Source organism: Cnephaeus nilssonii (assembly GCF_951640355.1).
Source record: "Cnephaeus nilssonii genome assembly, chromosome: 16".
Lineage (NCBI taxonomy): Eukaryota > Metazoa > Chordata > Mammalia > Chiroptera > Vespertilionidae > Cnephaeus > Cnephaeus nilssonii.
Window position 1 is genome coordinate 49062769 of NC_137087.1, and position 19507 is coordinate 49082275.

Here is a 19507-nt window from a genome sequence, read left to right on the forward strand (position 1 = left end):
TTGGGTGTTCTGGAGCTGAGGAGTTATTTTCTGTGGCAGGCAGTTGTCACCTGTGATGGCTAGCAGATGCGTCCTTCAGATGGTCCTTCAACCCAGAGATTGTATTCTTGCTGTTAATAATTTTTAAGCAAATTCACCTACGTGGGAGTGGGGCTCCTCCCTTCCCGTGCCACAGCATAGGAACAGCATTTTGATTTAAGGCGGCGTAAGACAGGGTTCTGATTTAAGGCCTCTGCAATCTTTGTTCTCATTTTGGAAGTGTTTTTCCAAGGGCTGCGACCAAGGGAGCATTTCCTGTTGGCCCCTCGCAGGCTTTAGCTGAGTGTGAGGGGAAAGCAGGAGGGGAGTTGGCCAAGCGTTTCCAGTAGCTTTAGAAATAGAAGGTGTAATTTTGCTACACGATCCTGACACTTGTTATCATATATTAATCCTCAGACTCGCAGACATTATTTTAAAATGGAAAACATATTTGCTTACCAGCGCTCGAGCAAGGCTTGCAATTATAAATCTACTTAATAAGAGGAAAAGAACCTGAAAATAATGAATAAGAATTCTAAATGAGGTTTTTCAATAGCTTATTGTCAGCATGCAAGTGGCCCAACTGTCATGAACAGTGAGGAACGATCATGGCATGCGTTTGTAGAAGCTGGAGAAACTTTTCGCTAAAGGATGTGGACCTAACTTGATCACAGAGTGTGAGATGCAGGATGACCAGAAAGGCATGCATTTCATGAATCAATAGGAAGCTTATTGAACTCAAAATATATACTGACTAAACATAGTTAATTTTACTGGCCCATAAGTTACTAATTTAAAAAAAGAACAACACAATTTCCAGATGGTCCTTCAACCCAGAGATTGTGTTCTGACGTATAAGAGAACTAATAACTGGCCTATTTCTATTTTGCTTTGTGCAGGGCGGGGGGTGGGGGCATGGTAGGAAGAGTTGTCTGCTCCAGCTTGAGGCTTTGGAGATCATCTTGCTCTGAACTCATCCACATTCAGATTATGTGACGATCATGCAGGGAACATGGCAAGATTAAACATAGCTCAGCTTCCAGGGTCAGTTCTATGCCCTTAGAAGACTTTGTAAATAAACATATTTTATATTAAAATGCATAGATGTGCTATACATTCAAATGAGAAATTTGCATGCATTTGAAAAATATAAGTCAACATTGCAAGGAATTTTACTGATAGCTGTAAGTTGCATAGGTGTGCCCCGCTCCACAGGCACTTGCCTTCCCTCCCCTCTGCCACCAGGAAATGTCAGAGAAGAGGAAGTGAGCTGCCTTTTCTGCAATTATGGGATGGCGAAAAGTGGGACTCAGAAAACTAAAGTGAGTTGTTCAGACCACACAGCAGAGCTGAAGCTGACACCCCGCCCCCCCCCCCCCCGCCCCCGCCCTGCTTTCTCCTCCTGTAGGACCTGCCCACTGACAACACTGGGGTGGAGAGGCAGCACCGGGGTGCTGGGCAGATCTAGCCTGGCTGACTGCCCCCGATCTCACTTGCTCCAGCCTGGATCTCTGGATAAAGACAGATTCACTGGATGTTCCTTCAGGGGAGAAATTAGTCCCTGGGCTACTGGTGCCTAGTTCTCTGTCAGGGTGACTTCTCATTCCTCCTGGAAACTCTCCCCCTAATACAGAGGCAGTTCCCTTCTCTCTGCATAGATTGTTTTTAAATATTCATTTATTTTTAGTTAACAAATAATTATTCATACATATTACATTTCACCCCACTCCTAAGTATATACCCAAGAACAGTTAGTACATATGACCACGTGAAAAACGTAAACATAATGTTCACAATACAAATTGAAAGCAGCCAAAAATGTTTAGTAAAAGATAGATGGAATACAGAGCTAAGTAAGCCAGCCGTCATCTCTGCTGTCTGGGGGCATGCAGTTGACTCTAGCCAGGCAGGAAAATGAATCTGTCTACTTCACACACACATCCTTTATGAACCCCACCCCACAACAGGAGTTTCACTTTCCTTTGTTATGTTACACTTTTCATTGAGGAATTATATACATGGAGTAAGGTGCACAAATCTTGAATGGGAGGCTTGATCATTTTTCATATCTATATATGATATTACCAGGACTCTAGGGGTCTTTCATTCTCTTTCCAACCCAAAACACACCCAAAATTAACCACTATTTTAACTCATACTACCCTGTATTACTTTTGCCCATTCTTTAACTTCATTTATGTGGAATCATATAGTGGGTTTTCTTTTAAGGCACTGACTTCTTTGCTTAATATTATATCTGAGTGAGTCACTCAAGTTATCGCATTAGTAATGGTTCATTTTTGCTGCATAGCCTTTCGTTGTGTCTGTGTATTATAATTTACTTTCTTACTCATTGTGGGTGGACATTTGGGCTGATGCACATTCTCATTCATCATGGTGAGAACAAGTGCCATCTACCTGTTCTCTCTCCTACTGAGTCCTTCGGAAGAGGAGAAAGATCCTGCATTGCAGAGTCAGCAAAGTGTAACTTAAACAAAATATATGTAATAAATATTTAATGGAAATTCAAAATACTCCGTCAGCTTGCCACATCTACATCTGGCCTCACTCTACATTTTCCTTATAAAAACCACACATGGACATTTCTCCCCCTTTTTAACACAGGATAAGTTAGAGATTTATGTTCTTGTTGAGCAGCTAACGGAACGAGCTTGGGTTCTCACTGCATCTAGATCACAGTTGTATTCATGAGCATCATTGTGATGCCTCATACAGATTAGATTTGTCTCGTTGGGAGAGCATCGTAACGCCTGATATGTGTAGAGTACATTCCAGTTGACAGCAAATGTTCATGCACATCATTTGATTCTTGCAAAATCTCTAGAAGGTGGGAAGCTCAGATATCATTATTCTCATTTTACAGAGGTAGAAACTTATTATATTAATATTTATTAAAGTCTACTCTGTGTCATCACTGTTCTGAATGTTGCAATATAGAATTGAGCAAAGCATATCCCCATCAAGAAATTAATAGTCAATGCAGAAGATAGACATATAAACAGACAATTAAAATACAAAATGGTATAGAGACCCTAATAACATCATATCATTTTACATGTATGAAAATAATGTTATGTTATCATTATTGTTATTTGTGGATTTTTTTATAAGAGGAAATCAGAGAGAATGTATATTAGAGGCAAACCCTGGAGGAAGCGGAAAAATACATCAAGAAGATATTGGGGAAAAGGAAGGGAGACATTTTCAACAGAAGTGACACTTTCAACAGAAGTGACACTTTGTACAAAGGCCTGTAGGCATTATGTAGTTTGCAGCATCAGCCCAAGGTCACGCAACTATTGAAAGACAAAGCTTAGGTTCAAATTCAGGGCTCCATCTACAGGACATTGCTCCCCAATTATGTGTTCAAACTCTAACCAACACAATGCTTTCAGCTTCCTGAGCGAAATACTGCCTGACCAATTGCCTCTAAAATGGGTGCTCAGAGCAAGCCATCATTTGGCATTCTTGATTTCATGCCATATTACTTTTGGGAAGTAATCGCTCTGTACTGACAAATTGCAACAGTTATGAGCATAGTAATAACATCACAAGAATAATCAAATGCAAGTGAAATAAAAATGCATCAATTCAAGCTGGGTTTTAGCTCTTATAATGTTCATTCAAGTTTAATGTCCTTTATGATTTTCTGGAAACTATGATAGACTGGCTTCTGCAATTTGATTTTGTTTGGAATTTTATGTTCCCAGCCTCATCTTTACATTGTTAAGAGAAGGAAAACCCACCCACATTTTGTCATATGGTCATATTAAAAAAAGCTAGAACTAGAATAATCAAGGTTTGGTAGTTTATATTCATGTTCAATCTATTATTATCATAAGGCTCAGACTGAGCTAGTGTAAGTTTATGTATAAAGAACCTTCGAGAAGCAATTTGCTCAAAACTTGGTCCATTTGTTACTACTTTTCTGAGGCTATCAGAGAGGATGGGATCTTGCCCAGTGTTGGTGGTCCCATTCTCACTGCTCTGGTTACTTTCATATTTTTGGCTGATGACAGTTTCTGCCATTGATTTTTTTAACTTTAAAATGGGGAGGGGGTGGAATATGGCTGGAAGTGGGGCTACCAGGTATGTTTTGAAGCTTTAAAAAAACACACACAACTGAGATTGGAGGTTTTTGGTCACCCCTCAGTGCTGCTTATGGTTGGCTTCCATGTTTCTCTCTCTTCCATTGTAAATGGGGTATCTCTGAATGGCTGTTGTACATTGTAGTTAAATTGGCTGCAGACACATTCTGTAAATAACCCAATGAATGAAGATGCTGTAGCTGTGGGACAACTCACATCAGCAAACAAAGACTTAACATCTACCTCGCTGGCTTTTCTCTCACTCCTTGTCTGTATAGGAAAAGCCAGCAAAACTCTTCTACTCTCTAAAATTGGACTAAAATTGGCTACATCACGCCCTAGGATGTCTCACTAAGTGTGTCTTGTTTGCCTCCGTGCTGAGCATGTATTCCCTGATATACCTAGGTCGCCTGTGTGGAAGGGAGGATGGTCTCCTTTAGAGCTTCACCTGTTACCTCTTGATGGAAATAATAGAGAATTCACTCCGATTCACCTATTATACTGTGACCTCAGATGCTTTGTGCAAACTAAAGCTGGAGACCATCTGCAGCCAAGCACCTCTTCTGTTTTGCCTGTGTCAGTTATTTGTGTGATTGTTTCTTAAACACACATGTAGAGTTGACTGATTATAAGGATGCAGTGGTGTCTCATGGATGGAAGAGGAACCTCTACATGTCACTCATAGGAAGCATCACTCAATGGTGAATTTCACTAACTCACTGTTTTCCTTTGGTTTTACCTCCTTCTGGTCATTGCCTATTTTTGTAAATATCTTTTTATTAAAACACAGTCACACCCATTCATTTATGGTTTCAGAGCAGAGTTTAATAGTATGACAGAGGCCTTATATTGCCTTCAAAGTCTAAGTATTTACTCCTAGTCCTTTCCAGGAAGAGTTTGCCAACTCCTGCTCACTCTCTCTTTTTAAATTGATTTTGAAAGAGAGAGAGAAAGAGAGAGAGAGAGAGAGAGAGAGAGAGAGAGAGAGAGAGGGGAACTTGGATATGAGAGAGAAACATTGATCTGTTGCCTCACACACTGACTCCACTAAAACCAGGGATAGAACCACAACCTGGGCATGTGCCCTGACTAGGAATTGAACCCTCTACCATTTGGTGTATGGGATGATGCTCCAACCAACTGAGCTACCTTGTCAGGACTCCTGCTGTCTTCTAATAAGCTTCAAGTACCATGATCTCACTCCCTTGCATTTTTTACAGAAATAAAAGAATAATGGGATTTTAAGTATTGGAAATTTGTCTTGCAGTTCAAATGAATCAAAGAAATAGAGTTAGCCCACTAAATTAACTCTAAGTCTATAGTCGAAAAGAAACAATTATTTATATTAGAATCACTATTACCATTATTATTACTAACATGCATTACCTATGTAAATGTCACTATGCAGAACACCTTACAAATATCTTGTCACTTCCATATCAACCCTATGAAATAGGTAATGTTATGCCCATTTTATGGGTGAGAAAATTGAAACTCAGCAATGCCGCATAACTTTCCCATACTTCCTCAAGTACATGATAGCCAAAAACCAGAGTCTATGCCTTAAACTTATGATTTTAACTACGCAGCTTAGCAGTCAAATGCAGTATGTTCCATAGAGTTCCAGTTGATAACTTTAAATTTATTTGAGCACAGTGAATCCAATATTTATTTGAACTCCCACTTACTCAAGGCACTGTGATAAATATTGAAAAATACGGAAACATGAATAAGACACAGATATGTCTTTAGGGATGTAAGTTTTGGTCAGCATGTGCTCTCCTTGAAGAAGTAAAGGCTCCATAAATGTTAAAACTCCATTCTCAGTTCCACCTGACTCTTTCCTTAGTTTGCTTTCCTCTAACCCTTAACTAAATAAACTGGTTTCAATGGAGGTTGGCTATTAGGAGGATAAAGGGATATGATGTTGAGCTAAGGAACATCACAATATTAGAGGAATAACAATATGCCTCAGGATCCAGCTTATGGAAAGCAGCATGAGCACCCTGAGTATCTGTGTAAGTGCCACTGAGAGATAAGAGAAGACCAATTGACTCAAGAGGCCCTCAATGATAAGCTTGCGTATTGGGCGATGTAATCAAAATCCAGCTCAATGGGAGATTTGGTGAGGTGTGTGAGTACAGTGGTTGTTTCAAGTATTTCTAGTCTATGTTGCTGTATTTGGAGGGTCCAGTTGATTAAAGGGCTGTGTTGGGTCCGGAATCTATAAAATGCATTCTGTGATGTAGCTCGGGCAGCGGAAACGATAAGAATGACAGTCAAATGCAGTAAGTTCCATAGAGTCACCTCCAAGGATGCCCTCGGAAAGCAGTTTGAGGAGGTGGTCATCTCTGTGAGTGATCTTACTCTGCAGGCTCCTCTGCCTCTCTGTTGAGAGGATTCTTCCTCATCTCTAGTCCATTTGATATTATCTTGGGACACAGTCACAGGCCTGTCTCACACCCCATCTCTCAGCACCAGTGAGACCATTTCTGGACCTGGAACTCTCCCAAGATGCCTAATTAGAGAATTTCAAGCCAGTGAAAGGGGGAAATGCTTTTCTCTGCTTGTATGCTGCCAGCCTTCATTTTCCTTGATGTCTTTGTCTCCACCATCCTAGGTCTCATCTAAAGATGCCAATCGAAAACAAGGGCTTTGAATCCAATCTCTTTAAAATTAATGTTTAAATAAAGCATGAACTCTTAGTCAGAAATGGCCACAGTACTAAAACCATCAAGAGAAATGAAGAATGACAGTTTAATTTCACTAAATACTATAAGAGAAAAGATGTCAGTCACGATGACTAGTGGGCTGCCCTGGGTGACAGTGGTAGACTATGCTGATAAAATTAAATTATTTTTAAAAATCCTTTCCAGAGTTTATATGCAAAATCCTGAGAGTGGTAACCTGGCCAGTGTTGCTTAGCAGTTAGAGCATTGGTCCGTGCACCAAAGGGTCTTGGGTTTGATTCCTGGTCAAGGGCATATATCTAGGTTGTGGGTTCTCTCCTGCCCCTGGTCAGGTTGCTTATGGGAGCCTACCAGTCTATCTGTCTCTCTCATTGATGTTTCTCCCTCTCTCCCCCTCCCTTCCTTCCACTCTCTGAAAAGCAATGGAAAAAATATCCTCATGTGAGGATAACAAAAACAACAACAACAAAACAATAATGCCCTGGGAGTGGCTCCTCTGGGTGAGGACTTCAGGTGATGTTTTGCCTCTTTTCCCCTTATTTTAGTCCACCACATAAGATGAACTGGACTTGTGGTGTATTTATTTATGAACAGCCTCTTCATGTTCATCTTGTTCAGGCTGGGTGCCCTCTGAGCACCCTCAGTTCATACAATCTTTGAGGATGATGCTTGAGCAGTGACAAGTGAATTTACAAGGCTTAGGACTTCTCCATCCGGAGTTTTCTCAATTTAGAATCCATCAAACATGTCTGGTGCAAGAGGTTTGACATTATTGAAATAGGCAAGTAATACCTACCAGGTTGTTACTTTCACTTGGAGACAAGGACTGTAATCCTGTAATTAACTGCCCTCTGCAAAAGCAGGACAGGTGCTGCAGATAGAAAAAGAGACTCCACACAATGGGGAGGCAATGTTAAAAGTGGGAATTTCAGACGATTTGACTTGTATATAAGTAAACAGGATGACAGGTAGAATAGCGAATTTCAAGGTAATGGTGATGTGTGGAGAGGATCTATCAAAGGTCAGGACACCGAGGAAGCAGATTCTAAAGGAAATGTTTAAAGGGTGCACCCTGAGGTAAACACCCATGGAAGAAGTGAAGTTAGCAGACTTTTCAGGAAGAAATTGAGTTGTGATATCTATACTAATAAAAGGGTAATATGCTAATTAGATGGGATGGACCGGATGTTTTCTGGATGTCCTTCCGGAAAAAGCCATGGTGGCGGGGGCCAAGGCAGAGGCAGTTAGGGACATCAGGCAGGCAGGAGTGGTTAGGGTTGATCAGGCAGGCAGGCAGGCAGAGGCAATTAGGGGTGATTGGGCAGGCAGGCAGAGTGGTTAGGGGCGATCGGGTAGGTAGGCAGGTGAGCGGTTAGGAGCCAGCGATCCCGGATTGTGAGAGGGATGTCCGACTGCCAGTTTAGGCCTGTTCCCATAGTTGGAAATCCCCTGAGGGGTCTCAGATTGGATAGGGTGCAGGCCGGGCTGAGCGACCCCTCCCCCCCTCCCCCCCCCCCCCCCCGCCCCATGCACAAATTTCGTGCACCCGGCCTCCAGTAGTCATAATAAAGGACTCAGCTGATCTTATGGGGAACCTCAAGACTGAGATGACCCTGAAAATGTGTTCCAGTTTTGGGAAAGGGAGTGCTGGGCCTTTTATCTCCACACATACCCCCAGGGAAGAGGATGCTATGTTGGGAAAGGTGTTTCTATTCAACCTATGGGAAGAACTTGTGGATACTCAGCTGCGAAATCTTCTCTCCAAACTGTTGGCAGCTTGAGTTCTGAAGTCAGGGAACTGGAGGGTGCAATGCAGCATCGTGGCGGCTTTCCCGTGAATCACTCAGGTTCACTTCCACCTTTAAGTCCTGGAAGACACTCATTCAAGATTGTGGTGGCCTCTTTCCCTAAAGTAAACTTACAGGAGGAAGGAGAGTAGGGCCAATGACTCCTACCACTGCAGTTTGCCTTAATGCCACAACTATACTCATCACCTCCTTCTTCTATTATTTTCTCTAGATTCCCCTTTGCTTGTCTAGGTGACTTACTTAGTGGGTTAACCCAAACCTTTATACCTTAGAGCCTGAGACACTTCCCAGGCTATGGCTACTGTACTTGTCTATTAATTACCAACGTTGGTATCAAGAAACATCTCTGGATCAATAGGGTTAAAATCCTGTTTCTCCCTACCTCCTAGGTAGAAAATCATCTCTACTTCCTCCCAATGAACAGGGTCATGACCACTGTCATGGTGGTGACACTTTTTCTTTTATATTAGTCTCTCAGTTCACGGGGCCCTAAGTGACTGGGTGTCAGCCAAGGTTTATTTTTTTAAATATTCATAAATTACTGCAAATTACATGGTCTTGCTCCAAACCCCAGAATAATACATTGTGAATCTTCTACTTATGCCTGCCAGAATTCCTGACCATGTTTTCTTACCACATGTTCTCTAGAAGCAGGGCTGCTTGCAACAGAGCTTGGTCCTGTTGCAAGGCCCTGTCCTGATGCCTTTGATATGTATGGCCTGATACAGGGGTCACTACAGTGTTTCTAAAAGTAGAATATTCTGCCAACAAAAACTAAGATGTAGAGGCTCTAGCTGTCAGCGATAAGACGGTAACTTAGCACCGCCTTGAGCCTCGGGCTTTGGCCCTGTTCCTCACATCTGTGCAGTTATTTTTAGGTTGCAGGGAATTGTGGCCTGGGAAGGCACTGCTCCTGGGCAGGAGGGGAGAGGCTGCGATCCCGGAAACGGTTTGGGGGCTGCTATCTCAGCCCTGGGGAGCTCCCCCTACCCGAGGGGCAAAGGAAACGGCCTCAGGAGGCCTCTAAACAATGGCCCCACAAACAAACAAACAAACAAACAAACACAACCACAACTACAAAAAACAAGATGTAGCAAGGTCTTGACTATTTCTCACTCTGGGTCTCTGGTCTTTGGAAGGGAAAGCTTGGGGCAGAAGCACATACACAGGTAAAGAGAGATCTAAAGATCTTGGATATGGGCAGAGCTCTGCTTCAGCATCCCTCTCAGGTTCAAATGTGTCCCTAAGAGAGACAATGTGATTGGGTCAAGTGCCCCTATTGGCTGTTGTACTGGGTCACTCACTCACTCTGTAGACTATTGGATACATTTAGACATGGCCTTGTGGTTCTAGCTGTAGAGTCATGTGTTACCATGAATGGTCAGTGTGTTGTCTACCTCATCCTCACGAAGCCCAGAGAGGGAGGCAGTTCCGTAGACGTCTGTCTTATAGGCATTTCCCAATGTGGCTGTCTCTGGGATCCCAGCCAGCTGATTATTGAATCTGGACAAGTGAAAGCATCTCTATTGTGAAATGTACTTCAATTCTACTTGAAAACAAATTATGTCCCTCCAACCCAAGCACATCAGGATGGACTTCATGAAACGAAGGCGAGAGGCTCGGGATCAGGAGGGTGTACTTGCTCTAATGTGAAGCGGGGTTTGGGGAGGGGCTTTAGATGTCTTCACTTGGGAACGCGAAGAAAAAGGCAGCACAGGGTGGTCATGGTCCAAAGTATAATATCAACCATGAGAAGTGTGCGGTTCCAGAGACAGCTTTGGCACTAATAAGATTCGTTGTGCATCCCCTTGAGTAAGTCACTTGACTCTCAGGGTTCACTTTCCTTTGCCTGTAATTGATACCGTGCAAGGTTGCATCACATCTGTGGTTCCTTACACAAGCTACAGATTATAATGACCATGGTCACCTATGTATAATAAGCCAATAGGTGTCTGTGACTGATAGTTTTGCTGAGGTTCTTAAAAGAGACACAGTAACTGGCCTGAATCTTGTACCTTGTATGGTTTGTTTCAGTACAGGCTAGTCTATTTTGTTTTACTTTATTTGCACTTAGACTTGTTACTTTAATTTCTCTTCCTCCTCCTCCTTTCTAATGTGTCTTGAAAGCAAGCCACCATCTCTTGAACACAGATTTAATTTTTTTGATGAGTAGGGATTTTAAATGGTAATTACCACACATGTACAGCAATGAAAACAGATGTTTCACGTTTTCTCTTTTAATTTATTTCTTAAAATAATATTTCTCAAAATAAAACTCAGATAATACCTGCCCAGTAAGTCTGGGGCATGGCCTAGGAATCTGCATTTTCAGCAAGCACCCACCCCCCTAAGTATTTGATTGATGTCAAAGTTTGAGAACCACTTCACAAAGTAGCTATTATCCAATTCATTTTACTCTTAAGGAAATTGAAACTCAAAAAGGCTAAGAAATTCCCCTGAGATTATACGACTAACACTGAAGGTGTCTCAAAAGTTCTTTTCCATAAAAGGAAGTTTCCACTGATGCTGTGTTTACCATGTGAAGTTTACTTGTTTACAAAAATGGTTACTATCAACCTGAAGCAGATTTCAAGGGGAGTTCTGAGGCCTCAAAACTTTCCAGAAAAGCCCAATACTTCTTGAACTCTTACTCCTTCTTGTTGAGACAGCCTCGGGGGGATGTGATTTCTCAGTGACTCTGCATAGGATTCCTGGGCACCATTACTTCTTCACTCCCTCCTGAGGGGTGTGAGACTAACAACCGTCTCCCAGCAGTTTGCCCAACCTGCCAGGGCAGCCTTCTCCCGTTTGCCAGCATCTACTGGACACACACGACTTCCTTTCATTTCAAAACTGATAACCCAACCAAACAATTGGGAGAAGAAAATCTTGTCGGCATGCTGACACACCTGCAACATTAACCTTAAAATTCAATTTATTTCTGCTTGCAGTCAAATTTCTGTTTCTTTAAATTGAGAGCACTCATTAGGTCCCTGTATCCATATCTTCCTGTGTCACATAGATAAGAAAAACCCTTAAAACTCTAACTACACTTTAAAATTTACTTTGAAAAGGTAAATAATTCTGAAATATGAAATTCAGATCTCTTTCTGTGTACATTATCTAACAAAAATAAATGAACAGTTAATAGTAACTTCTCTGAGTAGAAGGGCCTTAATGGAGTTCCCCTCTATTTTTCCCTATTCATCATTGTGTTCTTTAAATAAGAGAGATTTATTTTATACTCTACACCAGGCATCCTCAAACTACGGCCCGTGGGCCACACATCCGGGTGTTTTTTGCCGTTTTGTTTTTTTAACTTCAAAATAAGATATGTGCAGTGTGCATAGGAATTTGTTCATAGTTTTTTTTTTAAAACTATAGTCCGGCCCTCCAATGGTCTGAGGGACAGTGAACTGGCCCCCTGCTTAAAAAGTTTGAGGACCCCTGCTCTACACATAATGATGATTTTTCACCTTGGCTTTGATAATAGGGGATGTCTTGTTCCATCTCCACTTCAAAAAAGATTTGATCATTTCAGAGGAATAGTTGGGCATCTTGGAGGCAGGGCATGTAAGTACAGCTTATATAGTAGACTCTGATCAACATCATTGATATTAAGATCTACAAAACAATTCCTAATGCTCAGGGTGAGCAGCAAGAGGTAGCCCCATGAGCTCCCAATAAGTTTAAGAGGCTTTTAATTCTGTAGACCAAAATAAAAAGTAAGACAATTATTCAATTACTAGGTATGCTCCTTTCATCCCGATATAGGACGCTTTCATCAAGTCAATGGTACCTGTATTATCCTAGCTTTGTTTGGGATCCAGGTTGAGCTATTTGTTTTCCAGATGATAGCCTATTCGAGTGACCTCTGCTTTTTAAGAACTGCGTCTGGCCCTCCACATTCACTTCCTTTGTCAAATTGTATACCTTCCTGATCTTCATTTCAAAAAGTGGTCACAAACTTCCTTTGAAGTTATAAAACCTGCTGAGGCTAAAAAGGTACGTTTGGGGCACATTGTACCCGGGGCTGAGATGCTGTTGTAAAGATTTAGGTGGAGGGAAGTGATGAATTCTGGATGAAGTCTAAGCCCAGCACAACTGGGGGTGGGTGCTGGTTTTGTATATTTCTGATTAGAGTATAATGAACAGCCACACAGCAGTCTGCCTTGCTTTATCTATGTAGGTAGTTTTTGTTCTACCTTTCTTAGAAATTCCAAACCATGTGAGGAAGAGAAAAGAGGAAGGGAAGGGAAAGAAAATGGTATAATTATGGGAGAAACTGTTGGAGAGACAGAAGCAAGAGAGATTTCTGGGGAATAAGAAGGGGGAGGGGAGGAAAGATCTTTTACATAAAATTATTTTCAAATAATAGGTAACTAAAAATAAAACTACCACTACCAATAGTTATCAATGATTGAAAAAAAAATTGTGTACCAAGGGGAGAAATGCTGCTCAGGTGTTGCCATGAGTGGACCAGCTTGGGCAAGAGGGGAAGCTGGGCCTCAGGCAGCCAAACATGCTATCAAATTGTCCATAGTTTTCTTTCCCACCTTGATGAACATTTTGTTCTGTTTACACTATTGCCAGCCATCAGAATTGAGGCTTATTTTCCACAAGTGTCATAGCTGATTTGTGTACTTTTGAAGCTTATTTATGTTTATTTTTAACTGTTTATTTAGAAAACTAGAGGCCCAGTGCACAAAATTCATGCACAGTAGGAGGTAGGGTTCCTAGTGGCTGCCAGCTGCTGGCTGGGACCTCCCTTCCCTGGCTGCAGCTGCCAGCTGGGGCCTTCCTTCATTCCACGCCACCCCCTGGTGGTCAGTGCACATCAGTGAGTGATCGAACTCCCAGTCGGTTGAACTCCTGAGGGGACACTTTGCATATTAGGCTTTTATATATAGAGATTCTGAATATGTATTAGAGGGTTCTAGTATATGCTTTACTCAGCTTCTGCTGATGTCCACATCTTTCATAATATCAGTACAATGATTAAAACGAAGGAGTTATTGTTGGTACTCAAGTGTTAACTAAACTGCTTTATTTGGATTTCACCATTTTTCCCCCTTTAATGTCTTTTTTCTGTTTTAGGGCACCACATTGCAATTACTTGACATATTAGGTATTGTATGGACTGAATATTTGTTACCATCCCCATGCACGTCCCCCCACCCCCACCCCCAATTCATATGTTGAAATATAAGACCCAATGTGATGGCTTTGGAGGTGGGGCCTTTGGGAAGTAATGATATCACTAGGGTGGAGTCCTTATGAAGAGGACAAAGAGTTAACTTGCTGTCTTTTCACCACGTGAAAAAACAACCAGAAATTAGCCATTGGCAACCTGGAAGAGGGCTCCAACCAGAACCTCACCATGCGGGCACCACAATCTGGGACTTCTAGCTCTCAGCACTGTGAGAAATAAATTTCTGTTGTTGATAAGCTGCCCAGTTTATGGTATTTTGTTACAGCTGCTCGTGCTGATTAAGACAGTTCTCTATTATTGCATAACAAATTGCCACAAACTTAGCAGCTTAAAACAACACATTAATTATCTCCTAGTTTCTATAGGTTGGTAGTTTGGGCACAGCTTCCCTGGATCCTCTGCTTATGGTCTCACAAGGCTGTAAATCAAGGTGTCAGCTGGGCTGGTCTCATTTGGAGGCCAGCTGGAGAAGAATCTGATTCCAAGCTCACTCAGGTGCTGGCAGAATTCATTCCCTTGAGACTACAGGCATACCTCAGAGATATTGTGGGTTCGGATCCAGACCAATGCTATAAAGTAGGTTGGAATTTTTTTTTTTTTTTTTTTTTGCTGGTGGATGGTCTTGCCTTCAATTTGTAAAGAAAAGCAACATCTGTGAAAGGCAATAAAGCAAAGCACAATAAAACAAAGTATGCCTATATAGGACTGAGGGCCCTGACTTCTTGCTGGCTGTTGGCTGGAAGCTACTCTCAGCCTGTAGATGCTGCCCTCAGCTCCTGGCCTGGAGGGCCTCCCCAAATGGCTACTAACTTCTTCAAAGGCAGGTGAGTGAGTTTGCTAGCAATTTGGTGTCTGTATAATGTAACAACCACAGAATGACATCCCATCTCCTTTGCCCTGTTTTGTGTGTGTGTGTGTGCGTATGTATGTGTGTGTGTGTTTTAGAAACAAGTCAAGGAGAAGGGCGGATACAAGGGTATGACACCAGGGGCTGGGATCTGGTCACCTTTGGCTATGACCTCTACAGTTGTCATATCTCCTTAGTCTCCTCTAACCCATGACAGTTACTCAGTCTTCTTGTCCTTCATAACCTTGACACTTTTGAAGAATACTGATCAGTTGTTTTGTCCATTTGTGTACTTTTAATCATTGTGTTTAGAACAGTTATTACAGTATTTTTCTCAGAAAATTGTGGGCACAGGTAAATAGGTAATTATTTACCCTATCCCCAAATATTACACTGTCCAGTAGTAATGTCTTTTGTACCTGCCTCTTTGTTTTTATTTCCTGAGACATGTTAGAGAAGAGACCATATCAAGCACAACAAGAAACCATATCAAGAAGTAACGGAGTGTGTGTGTGTGTGTGTGTGTGTGTGTATATATATATATATATATATATATATATATATATATATACCCAGAAGAATGATCACATCTTTTATAAAAATCATAAAATTAGGGGAAATAAGTCTGGCTTAGGAAGCATGGTGAACGTTTGTTTTTTTCCCTCAGGGAAACCTCCCAGACTCTCCATTTCTGCAATTCATGTGGAGAGAACACCATTCTCAGTCCCAGAAGTGGGCACACCTGTTAAACCTGTCAGAGCCCCAGCCCACCGTGATTGGTTCAGGCTTTGGACCATGACCCAATCAGAGCTACTGAGATGCTCAAATGAAACTTTCTAGGGCTTTGGGGAAGGAGGTAGGCATACTATGCTAAGAGATGTTACCTCATAGGAGAGAAGCCTGGAATTGTGATAAACATTCTGCTACGTGTATTAGTTAATATTAAGTTTTGCTGTGAGATAGAAAAGCTCTTTAATGCCCACATTCTACTCACCTCACCCGTACATCTCTATACAGTAAATATGCAACATTCATTCTCCTTGAGTAATACTGTTTAGCCTCCTATATTTTTTCTTTCCTCCATACCTAGGCAAGTAACATATCCTTGAAGATCAAGAATATGCTTCTATTATCCCATTAAACTTATCTGAACTCTACCTAGCTCCTATTTCCACCTGTCTCTGATGTATCATCAGATCCTCTCAGATTCATGCTCAGTTTGTTTGGTTTTTCCAGTTTTTCTGTGGGTTTTATCTTCTCCTCACAACGGACTATATCTTTCATGAGAACAGATAGTAGGTGTTTCAACTTTTCCCTGATTTGTCAAACACTAAAGAAACCATTGCATTGGTGAGGTTATAAAGAATCACAAGAAATATTGCTCAACGAGTAATCATCTGTCTATTTTTTTGGGAATGCTGCAATTCTTGATGAATAAACGAGTTTTCTTATTTTAAACAATAGTTTCATTAGAGCTTAATAACACTAGTCATATTCAATTTGCTATGTATTTATCACCTGTTATATTTGCTTAATTAGTGCTTCCTTAGTTTGGGTTTAAATTTTTTCACGTATCATCCATCTAACTATCTATATAAGCATCATTTAAGCTTAATTTTCTTTCCTGATATCATGAAAACAGTAGCTTACAAAGTTTCTCTTGGCACCACCCAAAGTGCCCTACACGTCCTCATAGCTACACTGCCTATGTGGAAGCTAGGCCAGTCTGATTTTATTTTTATAACATTTTATTTATTAATTTTACTCTGGTTTCTTAAGCCCTAGACACGTTTTTTTTCACAATTAGACACCATTCTGGGGCCAGTCAGCTTGGGGAATTACTCCAGGATCTGCCCCTTACCTTCTGCACACACCATGGCTTCTACCTTTTTGGGTTACTTTCTATACCTTTCGCTTTGAATCTAGAGTCTTTCTTTCTACCTACCTCATTGAGATTGATCATTCAGTTCAGCAGTTGGCCTGGCTTTTCCATTGGACTCCTTGCCATTTTGACCATGGTACCTCATGCTCTTTCTCTGAGCCCGGTCATTGCTTAACATAGCAGTGGCTATGAGATGGGGGAGGATCAGACCCATTCGGCTCAAATAACTTGGTAACCAAGAAAGCCAGTCATGTGTTCTCACTCTGTACAGCAGGAGAGGAAGGAGTGTTTGCTTATGAATCAAACCCAGTTATTTATGTGTTTAATATTCAGAAATATACATAACTTTTTTGAGCTCCATTTTCTCATCTAAAAAAGTGATTAATATATACCTTCTGGGTTTTATTTGATGATGGAAACTATGAATTAATGTTCTTATTCTTCCTAGCACAGAAAAAAACTCAATCCAAGATATGTCATTATTATTGTTGTTTTTTATCATTACTACTATCAATATTTACAATGGGCCTGAGTAACTAGACCAACTCCCAATCCTCCATTTCTTGGAAGCTTCTACAGAAGCCAAATAGTGTTGGCTGCTGACTCACCTGCCCTGGCACCGGAGATCTCAGCTCTGCAGGCTGTCTGTGTGGGCAGCTGTTTCCTACAGAGGAACCACAAGTCTGACAGCAGGGAACCCACAAGTCAAAAATTGAAAGAAGATATTATTATTTTTTCTGTGATGACTCTTCATTAAAAATCATACAGCAGTGCCTAATAATTCAGAACTTGTTAAATGAAAAAAGAGAGAGAGACTCTGTAGATAAGAGGCACAAACCAATGTGGGCAGTTGATGGCAGAACCTTTTTTAGGGGGATGCATGAAGAACAGATAGTAGGTGTTTGTAGAGCAGGTCACCCTTGAAGAAGGACAACTGAGTGGAGGTCTGATTAACTTTATTATTGAGGCAGGTTTTCCTCCTGAGCATTATTCACAATATTTGAAGTACTCATTCCAGCAGTTTTCTACTTTTCACTTATCATCCATCAGGCTAGGGAGTAGAGGTTTTAGAAGGTTATCTGTGCTTGGTGAAGGGGACCAATCAACTACAGGATACAGCACACTCTTGCTATGACAGTGGGGAGGTGAAAATTGCTTGGCCTTTCTGTGAACTGTAATGAACAGTAAGATGTTGTTGCTGTCCACACAAACTGCTTTCTCAGAGCCCATGCAAAAGCCTGTTGAGTGCTGTAGCCTGGTGGTAGTGGAGGTTGTGTTAGTAAGGGAGCCAGGGAACAGAGTGTCCTGCAAAGTGATCATGATGATGATTGGGGCAGGGTTAATTTCTCTATCCCAGTGGCTTAAAATCTAAGAGCATTTGCATGCTAGTTTCCCTGTGCATTAAAATTGATTGCAAGGAGAGAAGCAGTAATTGCTTCTGGGGTTCTGATTGTAACATTTTGTTTATGTGTGTGGTTTCTGGCAACACATAAACAAATTCTATAGAGAATTGGGGTGAGAGGCAGTTAGTGAGTATGTAGCGATAAAAGTCATCTGAATTTTATTGGAGGCTGTGATCCCAAAAAACTTGAGAAGGGCAGAGGATATAATAGAAATGGGACTCAGGTTTGAGTCATATATGTGGTTGAGTTCCAGTTCTGCCTTTTACTAGCTATGAAATGTTGAGCAAATTATTCCCCATCTAATCTTCAGATAAAATGTAAAATCAAAAGCTTAGAAGTAGTAAAAAACTTTTCTAGTAGATACCTACTTGACAATGATACCTACTTCATAGTTGTTTTGAGGATCAAGTTAAAGGATACTTATGAAAGAGCCTGCATTAGTTTACAATTGCTGCTGTAATATTTACTCTATGTTGAGTGGCTTAAAACAACACAAATTGATTATCTTGCAACTAGTGGTCTGGTGCATGAATTCGTGCACATTGAAAGGAAATTAATTAGAAGAAGTATTTTAATATCGCTATTCACCCTTTCTCTATAATAGAAGTGTCAACCAAATTCATGATCGATAATGACAGATCAAAACATATGTATGTGATTGGCACCAACGAGGGCTTTATATGTATCATACATGTGCAACTCAGCGTAGCCTTTTATATATATAGAATAAACTTGCTTAATTAGACCTGCTTTCTGATTTAGCTAAACGTTTTCCAGCCCAGTGAAGCACCCCAACTTCTCTTTCAGGTAATTGTCAGCAACACAGCAGTAAATATCAACACAAAGCAGATTATTACTGTAGATCATGCAGGGAGAACAAAGGGAAAAATATTTGACTGCAGCAGTATTTGACTATATTCTGCGCATTGAGAAGTCATTTTCAAGGTCCACCATTTCTTACTTCTTTTCAGTTGGGTCAAGTTTCTAAGCTTTCCAAATCTCTATTTTCTGGCTAATGAAAAAAAAAAAAAAAAGGATTCCACCGAGTCTTCTATCTACCTACTCCAGGACTTCTGTGAGGATCAAATGAGATGAGGCAGCACGGGGAAATGCTTCACAGACATTTGGTTACAGTGTAAAGTGTTTCCACCTGGCAATAAAGCAAGTCATCATAGCGACTGGTTGGAAGGTGGGAAGAACACTTAGCATATTAGCCTTTTATATAAATAGATGCTGAAGGGTAGTAAGGCAGCACAGGTCACAGGGGGCTAAAGTGAAGGTATGAGCCAGGCTGCACTACTTTCTCAAGGTCTAGGCAAGAATGCATGGTGTTGCCCTTTCCAGCTCTAGAGACCCTCTGCATTCCTTGGTTCAGGGCCCCTCCTTCCACATTCAAAGACAGAAATGGTGGGGGCTAAGTTCTTCTTGTTGCATTTTAACTTCCTCTTCTACCTCCCTCTCCTACTTTTAACAAGCCTTGAGATCACATTGGTTCCACCTGGATAAGCCAGGCAAGCTCCCTACCTCAAAGTCCTAAC